The sequence below is a fragment of the Chelonia mydas genome, chromosome 1 (genome assembly GCF_015237465.2).
Source record: "Chelonia mydas isolate rCheMyd1 chromosome 1, rCheMyd1.pri.v2, whole genome shotgun sequence".
Classification (NCBI taxonomy): domain Eukaryota; kingdom Metazoa; phylum Chordata; order Testudines; family Cheloniidae; genus Chelonia; species Chelonia mydas.
This window is the reverse complement of record NC_057849.1, coordinates 147506075-147512559: the sequence shown is the minus strand read 5'-3', so window position 1 is coordinate 147512559 and position 6485 is coordinate 147506075. Positions and strand designations below refer to the sequence as shown.

The window sequence follows — 6485 nt, the reverse complement described above, 5'->3', positions numbered from 1 at the left end:
ATATTCTCTACAAGTACGTGGACCAGAGCTGGGTGAGGGATCCTTCTTTAAAGAGTTGCCCCACACATGGGGCAGCTGCATTGTGGCACTGGGTGAAGCCAGTCCATGTGCATACAGACAGGATCTACAGGCAAGAATGCAGCCCTGCACGTCATTTCTCAGAGGGGCAGGCTCTGTGGGCTAGGGATGAGACAAAAGAGCTGGTCAGACTGATCCTTCCTGCCCCTAGAGCTGTGTTGACACACTTTTTTCCTGGATGCTGCCCTGTTACAGCACAGGATCCAAAATAAGATCAGAAACACTGACACTTCAGCCTATCCTCTCCCCACTCACTCACTCTGAAGTGCCCTGTGTTCCTAACGGTAATTTCTTCATTACATGAAAATCTCCCACGCCACATCCTCTTGAACGGTATCTGGGGGGAAGTCCACCCAGTCTCCTCCTCCCGCTCCTCTCTTGGCTGGTCTACTTGGGTATGGAGTGGCCAGATGACCCACTTCCAGTACCATGAGAGCAGTAGATGAGTAGTGGAACCCGAAACCACATTTGTCAAAGAATAATAAAGATGAAAAATACCTGCACTAGGCCATCTAACCTATTTTATTACAGCACCCACCACCCTTTCCTGATTATTAGAACATCCTGTAATAGGTAGACTGGCTCTCTGAGGCAAGCTGGGCTCAGTCTTACTTGTGATATAACAACTATCTCTCAGCCTCACTAATGAGCTGGTAACATATGGGCTAATTAGTGACCCCAGATGGGTATCCTGGGGATTAATTAGAAAGATTCACCCCACCTATGGTCATGAAGCAGTGAAAGCTAGGAGAGAGAATTAGGGGAGTTTCCCTCTGGGAGTAGGCTGAGGAAGTTAAGTTAAGGCACTTGCTGGAAGCAGGGTAGGCTGCTGTAGGAGACCCTTGAGTTAGGGCCTGTAACAGGAGAAGGAGACCCCTCCCCCCCAAGGCAGCAGAGTAGGGGAGGGAAATCCTGAGAGAGGGCATCCAACAATCAGGGAGATCCCTAAGGGAGGCTGCTGGACTCTATAGAGAATGGCAGCACTAGGGGAATTCTGCTGAAGAAGAGGCAAGACAGCAAAGCTCTGCAGGGACCAGGAGAAGGGGCTGAGAAGCAGATGAATTTAGTGGTGCCAGAGAGGGGCTGCTAGTTTGGGTATGTGATTTGGACTTTCAGTTGGCCCTTTTGTTACCCTGGAAGGGGACTGAACTGATGTGACTTGGCCAGAGGGTTGAGCCATGGAAAACCTGGTCAGAGGCAGATGGCTAGCTGGGATATAAGGACCACTTGCAGTATCAAACTTTGACGCAAGGGGGTATTAAGGGTAGCTTGTACACTGCCTTATATTTACTTATACTCTGGAGTGCCCATGCTATAAAAATGCCAGGAGTGCTTAGAGTTTCAAAAGCACTTTGGACCTTATTGCAAATACTAGGAAGGTCCTGAGTGAACAGAGCTGCAGGAAAGGGCTTACCCTGGTCACTTGCTACTGGAGGATCTGTCTGGAGAGGGAGGAAAAGTGAATTGGTCAATCATTCCCTCAAAGACTTTTTGTACTGACTTAGTCTGATGCTACGAGGAGGTGGTGAGGGCTTACCAATCCTCTCCTGTAAATAGTAAGTTCAGAGTGGGAAATGAATGAAGATTCAGCATGGTCCCTATATTTCTTGAAAACCAGTTCATCCATCCCTGTGCAGTGACTCATTAATGCTGTGTGGAAAGTAGCCTAAGAATGAGACCTAGTGTTAGGATTTTTGAGTTTACCCAAGGCAATGAGCATTAGTAGCGTTTTTCATCCATAGGTTTTGAAGTGCTTTGCAAAGGGAGATTCCGTAGGCATAACTATCCCCTTTTTATCAGGAGGACACAGTTAAGTGACTTGCCCAAGGACCCATAGTAAATCAATGGCATGAGATGTGGGTTATAATTCCATCTCTATCTCCCAGCTCCATGGTCTAACTAATGGACCAAGCTGCCCCTTTGTCCCAAGGGGGTAGGAACAATTTGTATAATGGAGGTGCTGAGAACCATTGAACCAAATTGTAAATCCTGTATATAATGGAAATCAGTTCAAGCCAGGGGGTGCGACAGCCCCCCTAGTTCCAGTACCTATGCTTTGTCCATTTTCACAAGTAGCTTTTGGCCACTTTCCGTGCCCTGGAAAGAAGGGGAGAGAGAGAGAGAGTCTTGTTGCCAGACAACAAACACTAATAATGATTGCCATGCATGTAATGTCATCAGTCTTTGAGAGTAGTTACTCTTGCAGTCAATGAAAGAGCAGTGCTGCATTCGTAGGCCTCAGGAAGACCTAGAAATTTGGGATCTGAAATAGCAAATAATGTCCTTCAAAGGGGTTTTGCCCATTTTCAAGTGCTTTGAGACGGGAGGTTACCCATTAACCATAATCAAAGGTAAAAGAAAATATCGCTAGCAACAATAATTGTAGTAGTAGAACCTTACTAACTCTTGTTTCTGTAATTTGCAAATTTGTTAATTTACTCAAACTTGAAGGTTTTACCCTATTACTAAGCATAGATTTAATAGCGGAGTGGTATAGGTAGGACTAAGATTACATTACTTTTACAATATGTACTACTTTACACGTGCTAGTATAGTATAAAGCATGCATTCATTAAAATAAATTGCACTTGTCAAAAAACCCTGAAGTATTATAGAGTACTGTGGGCTCACTAAAAGGCTCTCTTCATGCCTTTTAAATATTAGCACTTAGAACAGCTTATTAGTGGATTGCAGATTCTGTGACAGACAGTGAGGAATCTCAACAGTATAACAAATCATAAGATTTTGTACAGATTTTGCCATTATTCTGATTGTGCAAAAATTACTTTTATTGGTTACAATTGTACCAGTTGGGGCAGTGGTTTGTCCATTGTGGGGTACGTGCCTCACACTGGGCCCAAAGAGAGCCTTTTGGCTCTGTCTCACCCTACTACACCTGGAGGAGGTATCAGTCCTAGAGGGAGAACTTAAAAGGGGCTGAACCCAGCTCAGGTGGGGGGTGACCAGGGAGGAGAGCAGATCTCTAGCACTCTCTCAACAAGAGAAGCCTGGCTGGAGTCGGGGAGCTGAGCTGGATTGCTGGCAGACAGAGCCTCCCTGAAGGAAGGTAAGTCTGTGAGAGGGAGCCCAAGGCTGTTGGGAATGAGCCCATCCAAAATTCTGCTCACTGGTGGAGGGGCCTCTCCGGCTGAGACAGAGACTGGCCTGTGAGGGGAGGGTAAAGAGAGCTCCCTTCCAGCAGAACCAGCTGGATAGCAGAAAGTGCTCAGACTCTCTGCAGGGAGCCTGTGGAAGAGGGTTAAGGGGAGTGGTGGTTGTACACTGGGAGCCCAGGAAGAGGCTGAGGCAAAAGCCCAAGACAGGGCGAGGTAGCAAGGGGTCTGTGTAGTCAGGTCTTGACTGCCTAGTCAGGGGTCCCTGGATCGGAACCGAGTGGAGAGGGAAGGCATGGGTTTCCCTACCAGCCCACAGAGGAAGGTGGTATGGAACCCCTTGTCAAGGAGTCAGGACTAATGAGCCTGGAGTCAGACTGAAGGTCCAATGTGAAATTGATGGACTATAACATGCTGATCTCTTAGTACCCTGGAAAGGGGGAGGACCCTGACTTAGCCAGAGGGCTGAGTTGCAAGAAGCAGCAGACCCTATCGGCAGGGAGAGCTAAAGGAAGAGAGCCTGACTGCCATGCCTAGCTACCAGGGAATGTGCCAGCTGGTGAGTTGCACGCTTAAGTTTTGCTTGTTGAAAATTTATGAAGCATGGCTGTACAACACAGAAATTCTTTCTGTGATACAGTAAAAAACAACCATAATCATGTGTATTCACTAATTCACAAAACTCAGTAAAGCCCATTAGATATTTGTCATTGTGCAAAATAGCAAGATCATACTGTAAGTAGCATTGCAGTAGTATAATAAATGATCAGTTGCATTCAGGGCCCGTTCCTTTACCATTTAAGTCAAAGACAGGTTTTTTCACTGGCTTCAGTGGCACTAGGATTTGGAGCAGAATAAATGTATTATTCTTGTTGTTCTGCATGCTAGAACGGCAGTCCCTGAAAGACAAGCTTGTAAAGAAGCATGTAGTAAAAATACTTTAACAATCTACTATCAATTAAACATAAGACCTTAATGTAATAGTGAATATGTGTTAGCTGCAAACGTAGGTCTATATATGCGAAGTTGGCTTAGTAATTAACTCACCCTTCTGAATTGCACATAAGGAAGATTGCCGGTGATTATCTGCGTCTAGTTAACCTTTGTGGGAAGACTCCTTGCCTTTGTATATATGGTCATGAAAGAGAAGCAACATGTTCCTGGCCTAAGAAGGTTTTGCCCTTGGAAACCCTGTCAGTCAGAAATGGCATTTTCTTACTGGATTTGATTTGCTGTGGTTTTTTCCCAAATCATGTCTGCTTATTTTAAGTAACATAAATTAATTCTTATAATTCCTCATTCCAATTAAGGCTGCAGTCCTGATAAAGCCATGAATTCTCTATCTGTATTAAGAAAAGGAGTACTTGTGACACCTTAGAGATTAACAAATTTATTTGAGCATAAGCTTTCGTGAGCTACAGCTTACTTCATCGGATGCATGCAGTGGAAAATATTTGTATTGTCTTCTGGCTCGTGCAGAAATATGAACTAAGTTCCAGTGGCAGAATTTCTATTACTGATGTCAAAGCCTGAAGAACACAGTGTGTCTTTCAAATGCCAGGTTTAGTTTGCAGGGTAATTACTGAGGGGTGTGTGTGTGCGTGCGGAGGGGGAATCCTTGTACTTGGAAGTTTAAAAAGGTGATCTGGAATCACTAAGGCAATAATTCTGGAACCCCACAATATCCTTTTAAGAGTCACTCTTCAGAGTATGCAATGGTTGTCCTAGCACCTATATAATGCCTATGCTAAGTCTAAGGACAATAAATTGCATGCTGAGGTTATTTAGTTATCAAACATAAAACAGGAAATTTCCAGGGTGACTTCTGAATCTGTTCTTTAAGGCACTTTCATATAGCTCTGGTGGGCATTATCAGTCCTGTCTGGGCAGCAAATGAAAACCTGAATGAGACCATTTTTCATAAAGTATATAAATTCCACCAGGACTTGTATATGAATAATACATAGCGTGAATACTAGCACATTTTTCAAACACTAAAAAGATTCCACATGAACAGGTAAATGGATTTCTTTGAGTTCAGTCATATTGATGGCCCCACATTTTCTGTCCAATGCCGAAGATATTCTTTTCCGCCCTAACATTCAAATGTCTACAGGGTATGTATATATAAAGATGATATAACACATTTGTATCCATTGCAGAAAACTGGAATTGGTTCCTCACTTGGGTTCCTATCTTGTAAACTTTGCTGCTGACTTCAGTGGGGGGGAGAGTGTGGAGACCTGGCAGAATTGGGTCCTTACAAAGCAAGAGAATCCTTATTCTAAGCAAGAATATGTTGAAGCAGCATGTGCCAATAAACCGTGTCAATTTAGGGATCTCTTCTCCATATCCTTTCTTATTCTTGTATCTCCCCACTTTTTTCCAATCAGATATTAATGTATTAAGTAGATTTACGTATAACAAAGAAAATCAGTTTATTGTAAACTTTGTTATATTTACACACTTGTTTTTTTAAAAAAATACACAATTCACTAGTTTTAGATGCTAAGGGTTTGGATTAGAAGACATCTTCACGTTGGGGAGTGGGATGGGGTGTATAAACCCCACGTGGGGACAGTTCATGGCCCTGCCCTTCTGCACCTGCAGAGTCTGCTCTACCTGGTGGAGGAAGGGTTTAAAAGGGAGCCAGACAGCTCAGAAGGTGGGCAGACAGGTCTGTCTTGCCATTCTTTCCTGAAAACTCCTGAGTAAAGGTACAGCAGGAGACCTGGCTGCAGGGGTGAAGTATGCAAGTTGTAGCAAGCCCAGGCCCGAGATAGGGTGACTAGGTGTCTGGTTTTGGACTGGAACACCCGATCCAAAAGACACTGCTGACCGGGCTGTTGAATGTCCGGTTCATGTGGCGCTGCAGTGGGGCTGGCAGGCTCCCTGGCAGCCGCCGTGCCATGGAAACGTGTGTTTCCTGGGTCGGAAAGCAGCCGGCATATCCAGCTCCTAGCCTTAGGGGCTGCCGGGGTGCCGTTTGAGTGCTGCTCCCCCCTCAGGCGCAGCTCCCATTGGCTGGGTCAGGGTAGGGGAGGAACTAGCGCCGCAGGCAGCTGTTGAGGGGTTGCGTGGTTCACGCCTCTCCTGCTGTTGCCTGGCCCTATTCTCCTCACGTAGCTGGGCTTGAGCTGTGGTGCGTGGCCTGCAGCAAACTGTGGTCTGTTGTCCCACCGCCGACACCCAGGAGTTGAAGGTATGTGTATCCCCATTGCCGAGTGCTGGGAATGGGGCTGCACACCCATCCCCCATCATTGCATCCCTCCTCATCTCAACCCTCCCTCCCCA

General features: G+C 45.5%; 1 long non-coding RNA gene across 1 annotated transcript in view; it reads left to right on the top strand.

The window, feature by feature from the left end:
* Positions 1 to 920: 920 nt before the first annotated feature.
* The window catches only part of LOC122464050, a 31652-nt gene continuing 26087 nt past the window's right edge, over positions 921 to 6485 (top strand). The window contains exon 1 of the long non-coding RNA XR_006287894.1: positions 921 to 1173. This is a non-coding gene — a long non-coding RNA (uncharacterized LOC122464050). The remainder of the gene's footprint in view (positions 1174 to 6485) is intronic.